This window comes from Onychomys torridus, chromosome 10 (genome assembly GCF_903995425.1).
Source record: "Onychomys torridus chromosome 10, mOncTor1.1, whole genome shotgun sequence".
Taxonomy (NCBI): domain Eukaryota; kingdom Metazoa; phylum Chordata; class Mammalia; order Rodentia; family Cricetidae; genus Onychomys; species Onychomys torridus.
In genome coordinates, this window is record NC_050452.1 from 85,264,427 (window position 1) to 85,285,161 (window position 20,735).

Genomic DNA, 20,735 nt, shown 5'->3' on the forward strand with positions numbered 1-20,735 from the left:
ATGGTTTGGTTTGGTTTTTAATAACTTGTTTTGGCTTCTTTCTTTTAAGAATGAGAACATGAAGTTGGGTAGGTAGAGAGGTGGGGAGGGCCTTGGAGGAGTTGGGGAAAGGGAAAGAATATAATCAAAATATATTTATGGAATTCTCAAAGAACAAACTTTAAAAACATGACTTTAAAATAAGCTAAATAAATGTATGAATAGATGAGTGATTCATAAGACATCTGTATAAATGAGATATGAGAACAATAAGAACCAGAGTCATGCACATGCAGGAACACAAACAAGTAAATCATTATGTTGCTTGGAAAAGACAAGAGACAAAAGCCTGTGCGTGTATGATCATATGCACAAAGTACTAATCAAGACAAAAAAGAAGTGAAAGGAACCAGATCAGTGTTTGGCAAGGACCAGGAAAGGGGGGGAGGGACATTTGGGGATAATGATATCTCTTTATTATAGTCATTATAAGATATGGTATATATGTCAAAACTCATTGACTATAATTTATCATATGTAAAAACACTTCTATAAAACTAATAAGTGTAAGTTTATGTGGCAAGGTTGTACATAAAGAGTTCCTTCCCCCTTCTTATGCCATTATATGATTTCAGCCCAGTCATTTCTCTTTTTGGCATGGTGCCATCAACTACAGTGGCCCATAACCACATGTAGTAGCTTGAATTAATGAACTAAAATGGAATGAAATATAAAATTCAGTTCTTTAGTTAGACTGGCCTCATTTCAAGAGCTGAATAGTCCCAGGTGACCATGGTGACTACAGGAACAAGGCAGTTCTATGGATACTATTTTCTTTCAGAGAAACTGGCAGCCCTGGCCTAGCAAAACACATTTCAGTTATATATTATACATGCTCTAAAGAAACTCCACAAATAGGAATCCAAAAACCTTGGAACTAATGATAGCACACATTGTCAGATGAGAGAGCATTCTGCCATGCTCCTAAGAATGGTATCTCAGGGGGAGCATTGGGTTAAGAGTCATTGAGGTAGTCTATAGAGAAGAAGAATGGTGTGTTGAGGGTGTCACAGATTCCAGGAAAAGCTGTCAGTCCACCATGACAGTGCCTCGGAGCTAGTCAGAAAGAACAGAGAAAGGCAGACCAACCCTTCTTCTGAGCATGTCAGATGATACATAAGTCACCTTAAGTGGAATCACCTTGGAAAAGAAGAAAGGAAGAATGCCTAACAGGAAGCAGAGTTATGGAAGTTGAGTGTGGAGCCCCTGAAGGAGTGAAAGTGAGCATGAGTTTTAAATGGGAATGGTCAGGTTGCTATCAAGAAAACTTACAAGTGAATGGGAATTCAGCCAAAGGAAAAGAAATAAAACTAGGGTGCTGCATCTCATGCCAGTTATCTAGTTTGGTAAAATATGAACTTTTCATAAATTTACAAATAGTGACTCCAAATCAGATCCCATTTTCACCCAAACCTAGCAGATATTCACACATAAATTGAAACAAACATTGGCTCCAGCTCCTTGAAGTGTATCACATTTCTTACTCTAACCTATTTTACTTCTTGGAAAATGTTTGTCAAGATCTACTAAATTAGTTTATGATTCATTAATGGGTCAAAAATCAGAGTTGTAAATGTCATGAACTTTTCATGTGGAAAAAAGAAAAGCATAAATGGAACTGAGTAAGGGCTATGTCATGTCACTCCGACAAGCCTGGTCTATTTTCTACAAGATGAGAGTCACAGGTCTTAGGTCAATAAGAATGATGTAATCATTTCCTAATCTTTACAATTTCTAATCTGGAAGATGAAAGTTCAAAGAAAGACAGTAGAGCTAAGCTGTTTATTGCTTTCTTTGAGACTAGATATTTGCAGATTTAAAAAACTGGCTGAGATAGGAGGAAATACATTGTTCTCTCGAAACCAATGTAGGACATAGGAGAAAATTATAGACTGATTTCATCACGAGGACTGTGACAAGGGGAAGGGAGCTACCCATCTAGGCTGCCTTGTTGTTGCTGAAGGTTGAAACTTCAAGTACTACTACCTTTCTTGTTTGGTGATAAAATACAGACTGGGGATCAAGGAGTTTACAAGGTCTAGTTCTACATCTTTACATTTGATTCTTTTGAATTCCCTCTTTCCCAAGCCAATTGCAGGAGAACACCCAGAACAACCATACATATAAGATATTGGTCTATAAACTGGCCCATGAGTAGATATATTTAGAGTGGAAACAAACTCCCCATTCAGCTGATGTACACTTTCTGTAGACAACCCAGTTCTTCCTCATTGATATTTCTTAGGGTGTTTCCTGGACAGTCTGTACCATGAACTACTTAGGAAGTGTTAAAGGCTAAAATTCTCTATCTCAGTCCTTTATGATGACCATCCTAAGGAGGGAGAGAGGAAGGGGAGGAGATCTAATTTTGTAACAATCACCACAATGAAAATTTGAACACACTGACATATTTGACAAATACTGTTTAAGTCTTTGGGACAAAACAGATTTAGCATGGGTCGTTTGATAAGTTCATTCATTCAACAAACACTTGACTTCTTAAAATAGACCAGTCTCTTCTCCATGAGATATTTCTGCCATGAATCACATTATTATATTTACTTTAGTTATATAACATGCTTTAATATTTTGACCAATATTTCTTGATGTTATTTTTTCTAAAGATAATCTCACATATTTATTTTGTGAGGAAGAAGTTGTGGTATATGTTGTGTTAAATGGCTTTGATTTAATCCAGGCTCCACCATGTACAGTGCAGTAACAAAGGAGTCAGAAAATAGTTCTCACTGGACACTTTCTGTTCTGTTTATCCATTACTATGCCCATTTCAGATTATTATTTTAATTGATCTATCAAAGGACGTGCTCTTCCCTAAAATTTTGAATTCTCACTCATTGTGTTACATTTCCAGGAGAGATTTAAGGTAAGGTGGCTGGATTTAGACACTAGAATTGATTTTAATTCCCTTGTCTTTGGGAAAATGTGGCATCTCAGCAGCATGGATTCTTCTGAAAACTGCAGCATATGTATGTACTTACTCATTTTGAAGACTTTTTTATTCTTAAACTAATTCCTAAATAGCTACAAAATTCTCATGCAGTAAATTGAAGATCAATTGAAAGCTGTTTTTGTATTATTGTTTAGAAAATGCCATCTTGTTGAATAGTGTTATGATTTCAACTAAGTTTCCTGATGATTCAAAAATCTTTTCCCTAGTGGGCCCATGAGCTAAAACTGACCTCAATGCTTCCTCCTCGAGGAGTAGATTTCATAGTATCAGAAGCACAATGCAAGACTCCAAAGAGAAAAGCAACCAACAGTCCTTCCTAGCTGTGATACCTATGAGCCACAACAGCAACCCACATGGCACAATAACCCTAACAGAGTAGTGGTGGCATGTACTTTTTGGTAGTAACCAATGGCTCTTTGATTGAATTTAAGAGCCACTCAACAAAAGGGAAATCATGATTACCACAACCACCACTTTACTAAACCACCAGAATCCCTGAATATTAGTCCTTATATCTATAAGTAAGTGTAGTCCTCACCCCTTATCAAGAAAGCATCTCTTTGCAACAGACAAAAACCATAACAGAAAGCCACAACCAATCAAAATACAGAGTCTTGGAGTCCATACCCAAAGAAACAAACAACAACTGAAACAACTCTGTACCTAAGGCTGCTTGGGGATCATTCTAGAAAAAAAGGTTAAAAAGATCATAAGGACCAGAGGATCAGGGAGTTTGCTCTATGATTGTGTTTCCTAGCAATGCCAGTAACTTTGCCTATAAAAACCTCACCAATGTGACCCTAAACAGAGCTGAACAAAGACATGCTAAAGTGGATCCAGGAAAGCCTACACAACCTCAAAAGTACACAAAAAAACGATAGGAAACTAAGGCATGCTGAAAGTGGGAGAAATAGTCTTCCCGGGGGAAAAGCATATTGATCATTGTCCAATACCAAATGGCCAGTTCTGAAAACATATATACAAATAACATTATAATGGATGATCAGGATGTATATGCATGTAACAATAACTAATGAAAATAGCGGGTAAAAAGTTGCAAGAAAGTGAGGAGAGGGGTTTGGAGATAGAAAGGGCATAATATAGATGTCCTATGGAGAAATGATACAATTATATTATAATCATTATATAAAGTGAAAAAGTAAAAGTAAATTAAAAAAAACTTTCCCAGTGATGCTATTCCTAACAAATTCTTCTATAATACTCTTCTAACAGGATTCATAGCATCTCCCAACCCCATATTAAATAACAGTTAAACACTGAATTTTTCTGTTCATTTTTTTCCTGCCCACCATTTTTTGGTTTTATGAAAAAATATCTCATGGCTCCAGTCTGGCTTAGAACTATGTAGATACAGGTCCTCTTGAATTCTTGATCATCTGGCTTCCAGTTCCTGAAGCTAGGCATACAGGCTTATGTCACCACATCCATATTTTCTTTTCTTTTGAAAAATTTAATATTTATTATTAATCCTTTGAGAATTTCATAACACAGATATACATTTTGATCATATCTACACACCACTGCTCTCCCTAAGCCCTCCTAGATGTACCTGCCTAACCCTGACTTCAGTACTTATGCAGTTTATAAACCACTACATCCAATTTGTGCTGTCTGTATAGTGTGGGACCATTCACTATAGCATGGTGGGTGTATCCAGGATCATACTCTTAAAGAAAACGGAAACTCTTTTTCCAAGTAGCCATTGACTGTCGGCAGCTACTTAGTTAGGAGTAGAGATGGGGCCCATCAGCTCTTCTCTCCTTCACACTGGAATGTTGATCTTGTACAGCCTTGGTCTTACAGAGGCCTTGTGCAGGTAACCATAGTTACTTGAGTTTATGAGTACAGTGGTCCTGTCATGTTCAGATGATATTGTTTCATCCTGGTCCTTTCCAACTTTTCCCCTCCTCTTCTGTGATGTTATCTGACTTTTTGGGGAAGGGAGTATAATATAGATGTCCCACCTATGACCGAGCCCTCCACAGACACTTATCCTCTGCACTCTGAACAGTTGTGAGTTACTGTGTTAGTTACCATTCATGACACAAAGGATGCTTCTCTGATGAGGATTGAGAGCTAACGTGTGCAGAGACACGTTTACAGAGTAGTTGGATACTGTGTCCTTCTTGCAAAATATTATTAATATTAAGGTTTTAGAAAGTTCTTTTCTTTAATTAGTGAGATTCTACATCTGGAAGGATGCTTTTGGATGCAAAAGAGATGAGTTACATATTTTCTGGGCCACTTGGGGTAATCAGCATCATGATTTCTCTGATGATTTCAAGATGGTCTCTGGATAGCAAAGCATGTGCCTTGTCAAGCCTCAACATTGCCTCAAAGTCACATGCTTTCAGTAGTAATATGTCATCCTTCCTTTGGCTTCACATTTCTGTGAGTGCTATGATATATTTCTTGATTTGGGGTGTTTTTTGTTCAGAAAAAAAATCAAAATGAGTTCACCAGAAACCATCCATTTCCCCATGTATCTGCTACGTAACTGTTTTTGCTTTTTAGATACATGTTAATGTCTCTTGATTGTTTTTCTGTTCAGTGTTTATCTGGTTATCTTATGTATGGTCTTTCAAAAAATCTATTTTGGCTGAAAATATCTCATTGATTGCTTATTTAAAATACTTCTATTATTTTGTAGCCCTTCCTTTCACTCTTTAAAGAGTATATTTTAAGGAAAAAATTTTAAATGCAGTTTTATGCAATGAAATTAACTAACTCTAAGTATTTCTTTGTTTAAGAAATATTATCCCAATATGAGGTAATAAAACGTTTTAAAATGCCACCTTTCACATAATTTTTTGAGTCCCCTAGAAATGACCTTTGAAGTTGGTGTGATTATGATGTCAATATTGTTTTCCTGTGGAGGAGGAATTGCTTCAGTTCCTGCTGTTGAATAAGCTCACCTTCCCTTGAGCTGATGTTGCTTCTGACATGTGCCAGTCTTCACATGGGTGCAAAGGTGCTTCAGCGGCTCTTGTTGTTGCTGGCCTGGTCTGTCTCTTAACCAATACCATGCTGTCTTCACCACTCAGCTTTGTAAAGGTCCAACACACAGTAGTCCTTCCAACCATTTTTAAAAACATGTAGCTGTTTTTGGCTGTATGGATTTTTTCTACATAAGTAAGAAAGCATCTTTATTTAATTCTACAAGTTTTCTTGCTGGTATTTTGATTATAATTTACTGTATTAATAGTATCTTTACTGTACTGAGGTGATTCATTTATCCATCAGGTACATCTCCTTATTTCCAAGTATTTTTTTATGCCCTTTAATAAAATTTTGAAATTTTTTTCCATGCATGCCTGCTATTAAGTTAATTACTAAGGATTGTAACCTTTCTTTACCTTTGTAATTAAAATTTTTAAACATTTTTATGTGTTTAAGTGTTTTTCTTGCATGAATGTCCGTGTATCATATGTGTACCTTGTGCCTTCAGAGGCCAGGAGAGAGCATTCGATTCTCTGGAAGTTGAATTACACACAGTTGTGAGCTGCCAAGTGGATGATAAGACTTAAACCCAGGTCCTCTGGAAGAGCAGCCAGAGCCAGTGGTCTTAACTGCTGAGCATCTCTCCAGTCCCAAGCTTTTCTTACATCTCAATGGGATTTTAAAGTTTAGTTGTTTCTAATTAATAATTACTAGTACATGGGATGAGCTTTAATTATTCATAAAATTTTCATTTTATTTATGTGTATGTGTCTATCTGTCTGTCTGTGTATATGTTCTCTTTCTCTGTGGGTTCCCATAGAGATGAGAAAGGGGCATTGGATCCCTTTTAGCTCTAGTTATAGACCATTGTGAGCTGCTTGCTGTGGATGCAAAGAACCACTTAGGTTATCTGGGAGGGCAGCAAGCACTCTCAATCACTGTGCCTTCTCTCTAGCCCACTTCTAATTCCCATATTGATATTATTATAGATATTGTTCCCAACATCATTCTAACTCAGCAATTCTTAAATGGTGCTTATGCATTCTTTTATATGTCTTTGTAGATAATCTTACAATCTGTTACTAATTATAGTTATTATTATTTTCTAAACCTCTTTATTTTTCTTTTGGCTCACTCAATTAGTTGGGACTTCCATTACAATGGTAATATTATAAATGACATAGAATATTAAGTCTTCATAAGGATTTCAGTGTTATAGATCCCAAGCCACACCAGTAACAAATACTGGTAGATATATTGTTTAAAAAGGTGAGGAAAGCAGTCTAGCTTGATAGTTATAATACAATCCCCTAGTCTATGTAGCTTATAAAAAAGCCCAAGGATTCACTTCTTACAATTCTGCAGACTGAGAAGTCCAATTTCAGTGGCAGTAAATTCAGTGCCTGGTCAGGGATTGACTTCTGACACTTGGATGACACCTCATTTGGTGGATCTGGCAAAGAAGCTGCTCTGGACTCTCCTACAAGAATACTAATCATGGTTTTATTATTCCCAGGAGTCCTCAACTATGACACCAAAGGCCCAGCTCCTGACACTGTCATCTTGAGGATAAGGTTTCAATGAATGTATTTTGAGTGGGAAATAGACACATTCAAACCATATTAGAACCAATTCCCCTCTCATCTCTCTCTCCCTTCTTGTTCTTATGTGGCTAGCTCTTAGGGAATGGTGGTATTTTGGGTGACTTCCTTATTTTCAAGATAGTCCAACAGTGCACTAAAAGCTCTGAGTTGGAATTTATATTTAACCTGATGTATGTTATGACTGTCTATGGTTAGTGGGCATGAATAGTTCCTTGAACAAGTGTGTAGCTGGTGATGATTAAGGTGAAAGTCTAGAGCTGATGATTACTATTTCAGACAAACAAGAGTCTCTTTTTCTCAAGAGAAAAGTTATCCATTGTTTCCATATTGGGAAATTTATCTTTGTCTTATTAGGGAGCCTTATGTGGAATTAATCAGATTACACTTGATATTTTTTTTTATTAAATTTACTTTGATGTGACTTCAACTTCTGTTTTTTGAAGTATGATCTGTCTAGTATCTTTGATGTCCTTTTCTTAACTTCTTTTCTCTGAAAAGGAAGACAGCCTTATGAGTGGGACATTCTTAAAACAGATCTAGAAATAAATAATCAAATGTCATCTATAATCTTACAACTATATTGCAGACACATTTTCAGAAAATTAAATATCAATGTTAAACACAGGAAATAAGTCTCCAAATTAACTAATATCATCACCATATAAAGCTTTTATTTAAAAACAGGGGTTAGCTGGGTGGTGGTGGAGCATGCCTTTAATCTCAGCACTCAGGAGGCAGAGGCAGGCGGGTCTTTGTGAGTTTGAAGCCAGCCTAGTCTACAGAGAGAGATCTAGGAAAGGCGCAAAGCTACACAGAGAAACCCTGTCTCGATAAAAACAAAACAAAACAAACAAACAAACAATAAAACAGGAGTTAACTGCTGCTTGTTTCTCAGTCCTTTGCTTTTGACCCTTTTGACCTTTCTGTATTAATTTCCAGGCCCCAGAGGACAGTGGTTCTGTCGGTTCTGATTGCCAAGCCTCTGCTGAAGCAGCTGCCAGCTCTACTCCTTGGTTCTGGGACCAAGGAATAAGGTCAACGTGCATATCAATGACCAATGACTATAATGTTTATACTGTATTCTGTTTTTGTAGGTCCTATGCATAATGCCCTGTATATGACTGAATGATTATAATGACAAATTATATTTGTCAATAAAAGTCTAGAAAATAAGAGATAGCCAGATTTAAGAAGATATTTGATTTTTCTTTTCTTTTTAAATCCCAACAAACAAACAAAAATAAAACATTGAAGCTTCCAGAAGATGTCACTGAACTCACCTTACAATTGGAGGCTAGATCAGTTTGCTTTTCCTCACAGCAGGTGGTGGTTGGTGAGGCCATCTGTCTGCATGGTTGACACATACATTGGTGATAGCACCTTCCCCAACACTCCCATGAGTTAATGACCTGACAGTAAGGAGGCCTTCTTACAAATCTAGCGGAGAAAGCAAATTAAACCTACTCTAGTGGCGTAGGATAGCAGGACTGGCAGCCAGACTGTGGGCCCAAATCCTAGTTCTGTCCCTTAGCTTTGGGCCACCTAAGTTCACCTCACCACAGCTCATCTGAAAAGTGGACAGTAGTGCTCTTAACACAGACGTATTTGTGTAATTGCATTAGTGAAAAATGTGTTAAATACTTAGAATAGAAAGTGGTCAGTGCTTTCAAAAATGCAGATTTTATATTCAAGAGAGATATCACCCAATATAAATTATCAGAGTCCTTGGTGCAGAAAATAAGGATATGTGCACCAAAAAAATTTGATGTTTTTCAGGGCACATTTATCTGATGTTTACTCATAATTATCCTGCCTGCAAGGCAGATTTGAATATATCCTATGTTTTCTTCTCTACTGCTACCATATTATACAGAAATTGAATAACAATGCTGTAATGGTGATGACCATTATCTAAGATACACTTCATTTTGAGATAGTCTAAAATGATAGATTTAAATGTATAGATTCTTGTTTTTCACACCCTTTATTTGTCCCGAGTCAAATCAACAAAGAATTTTGAGGCTCTGATAATTGCAGAAACAAGAGCAGAATGCTTGCCTCTCAGGTCACAACACAGCAAATGTCACCACTGTACCCTTTCTTGTCCCAGCCTCTTAGAGCACTTCCCCTGAGTGGCAGGTGCAGCCTCAGACTTGTCATCATTTTAAGTTATTTCCAACTGGTCAGAATTGACATGCAAATTAAAACCCATATGTCATCTCTAATTTAACTAATAACAGACATGGAGCAGTGATTAAAACATCCTGTCATTGTCTCCATGTCCTTAACTTCAGAGTTAGTAGGAAATATTTAATGAAAATACGGAAACTAAATGAAGAATTCACCAAAAATGTAGCTGTATTGGTCTTTTGTAGCTTTGTATTGGCACTTGGAATTAATTAGAGGGGACTGACTTCCACTTCTCCTGGTTTCATTCTAAAGAGACAGGAATTACATAGCATGGCTCTTCTTGTTTTTATATGAAACTTGTTCACAAAAAAGTGAAGGCAGTTACTTGACACTGGGATGCCAGACAGAGATCCCTGGGGAGACAAGCAGCAGTCAAGGACAGGATGTGTGTGGACCTCAGTTTCCTCGACACAAACTGATGGGGAATGAGCAGAATCCAATGAAAAAAGGTCACACAGGAAAGGAGTGATGGGTAACAGATCTGTGTGACTGACATATGAGCTTAGAGCTGGAAATTCCTCAGATCTTCTAAGTGTTAGTGGCCTGACATTAGCTGAGGCTTTCCTGGAAAGCTGGAAGTGTGAGCTAACAAAATCTAATACTATGACCTCAGTTTCTCCTCAGGGTTCCACTGTGTCACCTGGAGATCACAGATGGGCATTGGAGACAGATGAATCATAGACTTTGGTACTTAGGTCTGCGAGTCACCCTTTCCTTCCCACATTAGACAGTCACATCACCTTGTAAGCCAGGCTTCTTCAGTCTGCCCTTTTGAATACAGCTGTTAAACACATTAACTTCTGCATTAAAGTATCCTGTCTCCTTTGACGTTTTTATCCTTGGAAACATATAACCAGACTTCCTTTAGTGTAACAGTCAGAACTCTTTGTCCCATACTTAGTGTAGCTTTTAGTGGCTGGCTTTTGTATTTTTAAATGTGCAGAGCTGATTGTTCCATGCCTAGGAACTGTGTTTTAAGAGCTGACCTTCTAAGTCATGATCCTCACACATTGGCTGCCTCTTTTAAGAATTGCAGTGACGCTCTTAGGTTAGGAAGCATTGTTTTCAATGTGTTGTGGAGGATGGTACATGATGGTCATAAGTTCAAGATCAGCCTGATTACACAGTAAGAACCTATCTCACACACCTTAAGAAGAAATAGGATATGGAGAAGTAAAACCATACTAAACATGCCAGGTACTTACTATGTAAAAAAATTGCACACATGTTCCTTTTATATAAAGTGAATAATCATTCCACTACTTGATTTTAAGTTAAGATTTTTTCTTTTTTTTATAATTTAATTTAATTTTACATATCAGCCATGGGTTCCCCTGTCCTCCCTGTTCCTGCCTTCCCCCCAGCCCACTCCCCATTCCCATCTCCTCCAGGGCAAAGACTCCCCTGGGGATTCAGCTCAGCCTGGTAGATTCAGTCCAAGCAGGTCCAGTCCCCTCCTCCCAGGCTGAGCAAAATGTCCCTGCATAAGCCCAAGGTTCCAAACAGCCAGTTCATGCACTAAGGACAGGTCCCAGTCCCACTGCCTGGGTGCCTCCCAAACAGTTCAAGCTAATCAACTGTCTCACTAATCCAGAGGGCCTGATCCAGTTGGGGGCTCCACAGCTTTTGGTTCATAATTCATGTGTTTTCATTAGTTTGGCTATTTGTCCCTGTGCATTTCCCAATCTTGGTCTCAACAATTCTTGCTCATACAATTCCTCCTCTTTCTCCCCAGTTGGACTCCTGGAGCTCCACCTGGGGCCTGGCTGAGGATCTCTGCATCCACTTCCATCAGTTATTGGATGAGAATTCCAGCACGACAGTTAGGGTGTTCGGCCATCTCATCACCAGACTAGGTCAGTTCGGGCTTTCTCTCCATCATTGCCAGTAGTCTACAGTGGAGGTATCTTTGTGGATTTCTGGGGACCTCTCTAGCACTTTGTTTCTTCCTATTCTCATGTGGTCTTCATTTATCATGGTCTGTTATTCCTTGTTCTCCCTCTCTGTTCTTGATCCAGAGAAGAAAATTTTTATATTTTAGGTTAACCTTTCAATTTCTGTATTTTTTTTTTTCAGTAGAGGCCTTTGCTTGCTCAGGGTATATTTAGTTCAGCATCACTTTACCACTAGAATAAATATGTATGTTATATATTTTCCAAACCTTAAGTCTTATTATCAGCAAAATAGATTTATAAACCAGATTTTGGGTTTGTGGCAAGGACTCTGTTAAGTACCATTGTGTCATACTCATAGGCTCTTTCCTTAAGTTGTGTTAATGACCTTTTGTCAAACTGGGGACAAAATGATGGCTCTACAGCCTTGAGCTCATCATAGATATAAGACATTTTAACGTATTTAAATAGCCAAGTCCTTCCCTAGGTAAAGCTGTCAATACTTACCACAGTCATGTGGCAGATAATTAGATAAAAATGCATTCACATCTCTTCCACTGGATCAGCTGCAGACGCTGACCTGGAATCCAAAGACACTTTCATTTCTTCAGGTCTTAGTTGTAACTGTCATGATTTCCTACATAATGGAGGAGCTGATACTAAATGAGGCAGTCTGTGAGAAGTAATCCAGTTACCAAGACACAGAAATGCGAGAGTGTGCGCCATGGTGTTCCCGTTTAGAGTACTGGGTTCTGCAGCACCCACCCCTGTTCACTCATACTTCTTGCCTATCCTCTGCAGTTCCAGAGAACTTTGGTTTTCTCTGACAGTTGGAGAAAAGGAAGAAAATACAGTAGTGTGCTTTATTTTGTGTTCGTACTACAGGGCAGTGACATATAGCTCCATGGTGCAGTGATGTTGGCAATGACAAAGAGCACTGGCGACATCTGGGTGATATTGCTTAACCTGAAGGCTTTGAGAACAATCTCACTAATATTTAAGGTGCTTAAAAAAGAAACAGCATCAGGGGGATTTTGACTACTACAGTTCAGAATATTTTTATATGTCTTGTTCTCTTCAGACAACTTACTGGAAGGTCTAGGTATGTGTCTGGTTTAGTCTTTAGTTCTCAGGTGTAGGAAATGAAGTTGTAATGTATTCCTGCTGGGTAAATAAAATGGCTGTTGAAGATTCATCCACATGATGATTTGATATAGCTATCAATTTGGAGAGAAGGAGGGAAAGGGGGAGATTACATACATATTGATGCTAAGCAATAAATGATATCGGATTGACATCATGTCCTAAAATACCATCTCCTCCCAGAAATATTTTTACTAGAGAATAGAATCTCAAACTTTAAAAATATACCTACAATATTAGTAAAGAAATAGTCTTTTAAATTAATGGGCAATGAAACCACAGTATCAGAGATGTTTCTTCCACATCTGCTTGGTAATTTCATATTTACAACATTTTATATTTCTTCTGTTTTAATCCCATGACAAATTCATATTCTCCACAATATTTTTTTATTCTTTATCTTTGCAATAAATCTAAGGTTTTCTAATTGTATCTTTTGCTGGAAGCTTTGGTTGAATTTCCTGTTTAGTGAATGATTCTACTACTCAAGCTATATCTGTCATCTTTGAGGATGGAAAATGTAAACATTTGCAAAGCTTGAGTATTAAGCTTGAAAGAACTGCTTGGTGTGAGAGGGAAAACTGAAAAGAGCATGCAAACCCCAACATGAAAGGATCGCGTAATTCCCTCTGAGAAATGCTGGCGTCACACACCCATTGCAAAATCAACATCAGAGTTAAACACTCTTTAGGATGGTAGTTCAGAGCATGAGCCTGGCCCAAACCACAAGCCCTGGAACTGATTCAAACCAAACACAGACAGGAAACCACCCACCCAGGAACAGAGAGTTTAGGTGCTCCAAGCAAGAGGTGAATGCACCCAGTGACTGCCACTTAACTCTCTCTGATGCACTTATCTGAACTTAATAAGAGAGTGTGTCCCAAGACATTCTGGAGTAAAACAGTGGAAACTCCAAAGTACACTATAGCTCAGATGTTTAAAATCATCCCAGTACTTTACTGCTTTTCAGGGGACCCATGTCTCTTCATAGTTCAATTATTTACTTTGTTTTGTTGCTGGAAATAAGTTGTAGTAAAATATTTCACAGTGTGGGCCATGGACTGATAATTAAGACCTATTATTGAGGCTATGGGGATGGCTCAGTGGGCAAAGCCTGATGACCCAAGGTCAGAGCTCAGAAGCCACATAAAAGCCAGATGCGGCCATGCCAGTGTTGGTAGTTTTAGGTGTGCCCTGACTGAGAAATGGGACACTGAGACAGAGGATCTCTGGGAGCTCAGAGGCCAGCTAGCCTGGTACACAGAGCCGTGAACAAGAGACCCTGTCTCAGACAGCATGAAAGGTGATGACTTCTGTTCTCTGAGCTCCCCACACATGCCTTTGCATGGGTGTTTGACACTTGAGTGCATGAGAGAACATACACACACACACACAGACACACACACACACACACACACACACACACACACACACAGTTAAAAACAAGCACTTCACTTCACTTAAACAGGGAAAATTTCATTAGTACTTTTGTTTTTGTTATCCAATGCCAAACTTTTAACTGAGTTTGTTGACACTTCTGGATGATGCGAATGGACATTCTTCATTCTTCCTACTAGCCCGATTATACACTCTGTTGAGGAACACTAATAAAACACTTAACAAATGGCAAGCATCATTCGAAGCACTTTGTGTACTTTAATGACCTCTTATCCAGTAACAATTCTATGAGTTCACGTTATTATTATCTCCAGTTTTTAGAAGAGGAAATTGAGTCACAGAAAGAAGAAGGAGTCCTGTTTCTAAGTAGCAGAGTCAGGATTGCTACAACAACATGGGCTTCTAATGATGGCCAAACTAACAGGTGTTTTTCAGTGAAGACCCATTTTTCTGGAAAACCTTGTTGGATGTAGGAAGTCATCATAAAAAAAATACTTAATCACCTGTTCAGTTGTAAAGTGACCACTCCATGTCAGGGACTGAGATGGTGTAAGAGACAGCAAGTTCACACTACTTGTACTTATCTCACAATGCACAGAGATAGCTCTCTAGATCTATGTCAACACCATTGAAACGGTTGTTAGCCTGGGGACCAGCGGGAGGGGTAGAAGAGCAGTTTCCTCTGACATATGACCATTTTTTCTGTTCCTGTGACAGGCTGGGTGTCTCCATCTTGTTCTAAAACTGGGGTCACATGGTTCTTTTGAAGATGATAAAGACAAAGCCTTAGCAGCATCAGAGAAGCACGTTTTAGATCCTTTGTTCTTGTTATTTGGTTCTACAACATAGATGGGGCAGAGTCGAGATGTCAAGACTGTCCAAGAGTGATTGCTTCTACAACAGAGATGGGGCAGAGTCGAGATGTCAAGACTGTCCAGGAGTGACCTAAACACTTGAGGATTTGGTTACAGAAACGATGAAACAGAAAATGAGAAGAGAAACTAGAAAGGCTGGGATGGCCGTGAGGAAACAGGCAACTCTGACTCCAACTGAAAGGGAAGGAAGGAAAGCTTGCTGGAAGCATCCTAGACCATCCTGAAATCTAACTGAAATCTAAAACTGCTTTGCTGATCCCAATGAAAAGTCCTCAAGCCAAAGCTGATCATCACATGAATCTAGTCACTTCTTATGGGAGATTATTGTCTGGGAGTTGCTTGTTCACAGGAAGCAGTGTCCCAGAATAGATGCACTGATTAATTTTAAATCACAGTAACCAAAACTAGAGGCTCCTGATCAGTCTTGTTTCATGACATTGGATGTTTGTGGGTCACGTTCTCAAAGAAGCCACAGAGGTTCAGAGACAATTCTAAAGGTAGGGACTATTGTCTGTCTCTGTAATGAGAGAAACAAAGTACAGGAAAGGACCAAAATTGGGACATTTGATGCAGTAGGTCAAGCAGAGGAAGTGAATAAAACGCTCATAAAAAGTAATCAAGGAAAAAAAAGTAACAACCAAAGAAGAATACGTGAACAAAGACGTTGCCATTGCGGCAGACCAGTGCTTTATTTACTGTTAAAATTCTAGGAGTCCATTGCAGAGGGATACAAAGGGCACAGTTAACACTGGGTGTTTATGATCAGTTTGGATGGAACATAGATAAGAGCACCAGAGTCATAGGAGAGAAATGTCTAGAGAGATAAGGAGCCAGATAATAGATAGTCTTGACTTCAGGGCTAAGAATTCCTAGTTTACTGGTGGGTGGGGAGCATGTGAGCCTTTTTAAGTATCGTGAGAGTTTTCATGATGCGATAATTGACTATGATGTTTCTTAGATCAAAGAAAGATAGGAAGATTGGAGACTGGTCATTTACAAAAGTCTAGGTGAGAAGGCAGAAGTGCTCAAGGCAGGGTGACCCCCAATGGAAACTGGAAATGCTTAGTGGATGATGGAGAAACTCTCATGAATGTAATGTTGATTCATTATTGACGATAGCGACTATGGAGGCCTGGATTGACTAAGACAGTCTCAGATTGTGTGTCTGAAGGAATGAAATGGCTCAGGATCTAAATGTTGGGATTACAAGAACAAAATAATAAAAAAAAAAAATTACTGTTGGAAGAAAATTGGAGATGCTGTGGTTGGCTTTGCTCTCAGAGGGTTGAGTTACTGAGAAACTGCAATCACAAGGTTCTGTGTATGAGTATTTGTGTGTTCATGTGTTCTGTGTATTTGTGCGTGCAAATGGACATGTATGTTTGTGATCATGTGTGTTAGAGGCCAGATGTCTTCCTCTAATGAATTAGTGATATAGACTCTTTAACTAAATCTGAAGCCCATCAATTCAGCAAGATGAGCTGGCCAGTGAGCTCCAGGAACCCATCTACCTCTGTATCCCCATTCCCATCCCTGGGGTTGTAAATGTTCACTGCTACATGCAGCTTTTATGTGGGTGTTAAGAAGCAAAACTCAAGTCCTCATGATCACACATACACACTTTACTAACTGAGCTTTCTCCCCAGCCCCAGGTTTAGAGATGATTGTAGGGAGCTGAGTGAATAAAACTGCAGCTCAGGTAAGATCATCAGAGTTAAACTCTAGAGCCAGAACTGTTTCAATAGTGTACTCAGCTGGCAACAGACAGGAAATGGGGACACATGGACATGAGAATGTCTTCATAAAGCCATAAAGACACTTCCTTCATATGACTCATTTAAGAGCTGATGACTGCAGTTCTGCTTAGGCCAGCCAAGCACTTTCCCCCATTACAGTCTAACCAAGGCACAGGGAGTAATCAGCCCACAACAGGAAGCTGAGAGAGAATGGGTGGGATGAAAAGATTCATCCTGTTGTCTACACAAGTATCTATCCACCTGTGATTCCCATGTCTGAATTTTATAAAGTCTTTATCAGCCATATTTATCATTCCTCCTAATCCCTTTTCTGGTTTATTTGCAAGGATTTTGTGATCCCTGCTATGATTTTTGTCTTTGAAAATATAGTGCCTACAAAGAATGCTGCTTTCCCAAGCACTATTAGAATTGCATGAAAAAAATAGATCAGAAATGAAAGTAAGCTCAAGACAAAGTTTTTAAGGTAAATAAATAGTATTTGTGTTTAAAGTTAGCATGAGACTCGAAAGCTAAATATAAACACCAATGGAAATCTGGCTCCTGTGAGTCAGGACCAGGACAACATGGGCCTTTCAATAGCTGTCTGTGTAAGACAATATATATATATATATATAATGCATATATATATATACAGGGTAGAATGCAGCTCCAAGGAAAACTCATATGTTACTGTATATCATTTCCCATCATGCTTCAAATCTTCCTCTTGTTTGTGTTCAAAGCCACTGCAGACCATTTAAAGAAATTCTTTGCTAAAGCCTCACTTTCATGGCCAGAGAAGGTTTCACTCAAGAGTCAATGGCTGCATGTTTCTTCCACTAATGACTTTTCATCATTTACCCATGTTGTTCTTTGTGTTAGATACCTTTCCAAAGAATTATGCACTTAATAATTCCAATACCAATTTTAAGTTTGTCCCATTGCTAAACTCAGTACTAAGTGCCTACCTACAGTAGATTACTGTCAATTTCAGCTTGACATTAACCTAGGAAGTAGCTATTGTTGTATCTCTTTATTGTGAAGAACTAGAATTAGTGACATCAACTTGTACAAAGCTGTGCGAACAGGAAGATGCAAAGCTGGAATCTGAACCCACATTTTCCTTGAAAAAGTATGTATATATTCATATAAGAGTTTTGGCACTCTTTGTTATATATATATTTTAATTGTTAAGACTGAATACAGATTTTCTAATTTGTTCTTCTATGGCTTTTCAAACTTGTAATTGCTAGCTTCTTGGTAAATATCCAAAAATGAGACTGGTGTTGGCCAGTTCCATAAGATGAGATCACAGAGTTCTGATCTCACCTTATGTGTTCAGTTATAGATAGAGGTATTGAGTACCTTGTGTATTATTGGTATTCATTGTTCAAGATACATGTGAAACAGCAGCAACAAAATAAGGATAGTACTACAGCACTGCATCTGAGGCGTGGGAGCTACTAACTCCAAAGCTGATACCTCTATTTCTGTGAGGCAGGAAGAATGAATTTCATCTGCCTTCTGCCTTTGCTAACATTTCACTGTGGTTATTATGGTTCTAAAGAGGAGTATGGATGACGTTTTACATGAAAAGTGGTCTGTAAGAGGATGCTACTGCCCGGCTCAAAATACCACAATCACACACACACACACACACACACACACACACACACACACACACACACACACACGGCTAGCGTTCAGCAGAGTTTGCTTGGAAACCAAAGCATATAAACAGACTAAAAATGGACTTCATTCTCAGAATCAGTCCAGTTGATGTTAAAGAATGCAAATTTATTACTGTATTTGCTAATGCTAAATTGCAACTATTTGTATGTGGCAACACTTTAGAATACAAGATATTTCTTTAAATGGAGAAACTTTTCCAACATGATGTGATTTCTTTTTTTAAGGGTCTTTTGAAAGAAATGGAATATAACAATCAGTGTCTCACTGTTGGGTAAAGACTGGAATTAAAGTGTGAGGTCCAAGGCCCTGAAAGACTAGGACCCTCTGGCCGGTTCATTCCCTTTCAGTAGGCAATCTATACAAGAAATAAATTTATGATCAGAATGTTTCTATCAAAGAAAGCTAAAACATCAGATGAAGGTTTTTCATATACCCATTTTAATTATCAGAATCTAGATGACCAAGCTGGTTGGAGAGCAGTTAATGACTATAGCAGATTTGGTGACCACATGGTTTTGTTTTAAGCCCCTCCTAGTGTGGTAAGGGTTATAAAGGTATTACAGCTCCTAGTCTCCCATGGAACACACTCTTCACCAGTTTCTGTATGGAAAGCAGATCCTGCTAGTGAGTTACATTTGTACAACATTCGGAAAAGCAGGAGGCTGAGGTCATCTTCATTTGGGGTACTGTTTTTTTCTGCTACCAAACACCTATATTCCAGAATCCAATCTTCTGCCTTGAGATCTAGTTGAATTGCAGATAGATTTTGACCTTCATCATAATCAAGGCTGTGTATTTTTGCAAGAATTTCCATAGTATCTTCAGTTTCCTGTGCAGAATCTTGATTAGTCGTTTCCCTAGGTTAGCACTTTTTCTCCCTCTTATGATATTGATATATCAGTCAAGTCACAGTCACCAGTTTTTAACAACCAGGCCACTATTTGTTTCTTTAGGATGTTTAAATAGTTGAGCCCTATAATTTGTTGATTGTCCGTAGAACCCTTAGAGAATAATGCTATTTCTAAGTTTGGAGGAGCATGCACTTTTTGAATTCTTTATAATATTCAGAGAGAAATTGGAAACTAGCATATCTAGCAGATGTCCACTACCTGTTACAGCTGTAACAATAGGTAAACAATGAGCAACATTACTAAATGTGGCTATCCTTCACACAGTACTACTACAAGCTGCTGGGTAACTGTTAGGCTTTATTATTCTACCTATTCTGTGTGTTACATGAGAGACTAGGAGCTGTAATACCTTATAACCCTTACCACACTAGGAGGTGCTTAAAACCAAGCCATATGGTCACCAAATCTGCTATAGTCATTAACTCCTTTCCAACCAGCTTGCTCATCTAGATTCTGATCATGCTTCAATATGGATGTTAGATAGCATGTCAAATGCTGGATCAAACCACACACACACACACACACACACACACACACACACACACACACAAAAGACTTTTCCTTAGATCATCTAATGGCTTTGAAGGGAATAGTAAGACAGTCCCAACCAATTCATACTTAAAAACAGCATTTCTCATATTATCTTGTGTTAAGAATATGAAAGAAAAATGAAAATCGGGCCTGTACAACAGTGTGCAGCTCACCACTCTGCTGACCTACTGAGGCTGTGCTGCCAAGAGAAAAAGCAAAGATTGTTGCACAGGTGAAGAAAAAAAAGCATGATAGAAGGGTATGGTATGCCATATGTTTTTAATCCCAGCACTTGGGAGGCAAAAGCAAGCAGATCTCTGTGTGTTCCAGGCCAGCCAGAAAAACCATGTCTGAAAGGTGGTCAAATGCTTGAAATAAATAAGGGATGATGATTCCAAAAGCCAGCTCACATGTTAGGGACGGGCCCTGATCCCACTGCTAAGGAGTCCCACAAATAGAGCAACTATACAACTATTACACATAGATAGAGGGTCTAAGTGTATTTAATTTTCAATCCAAGGCTACAATACCATGTCTCACCAGGACAACTAACTCGCATTGGCAGACCCAGGCTCTATCTCTTTGGAAGTATGTTTTTCTAAGCTAGTTACTTGGAAAAAGGGACAGAAGAATATATTAGAAGGTCAACACTAGACCTCACTAGGCATTCACCTATTTGATTTTATTAGTCAGATGGTTAGAGAAGCACTGTGGACTCTGTGGCAAGGCAGATGTGACTTGCTGATGTCATGTTGGTAAGACTTGTCCCCAGCTTCCTTTATGACTCACGGA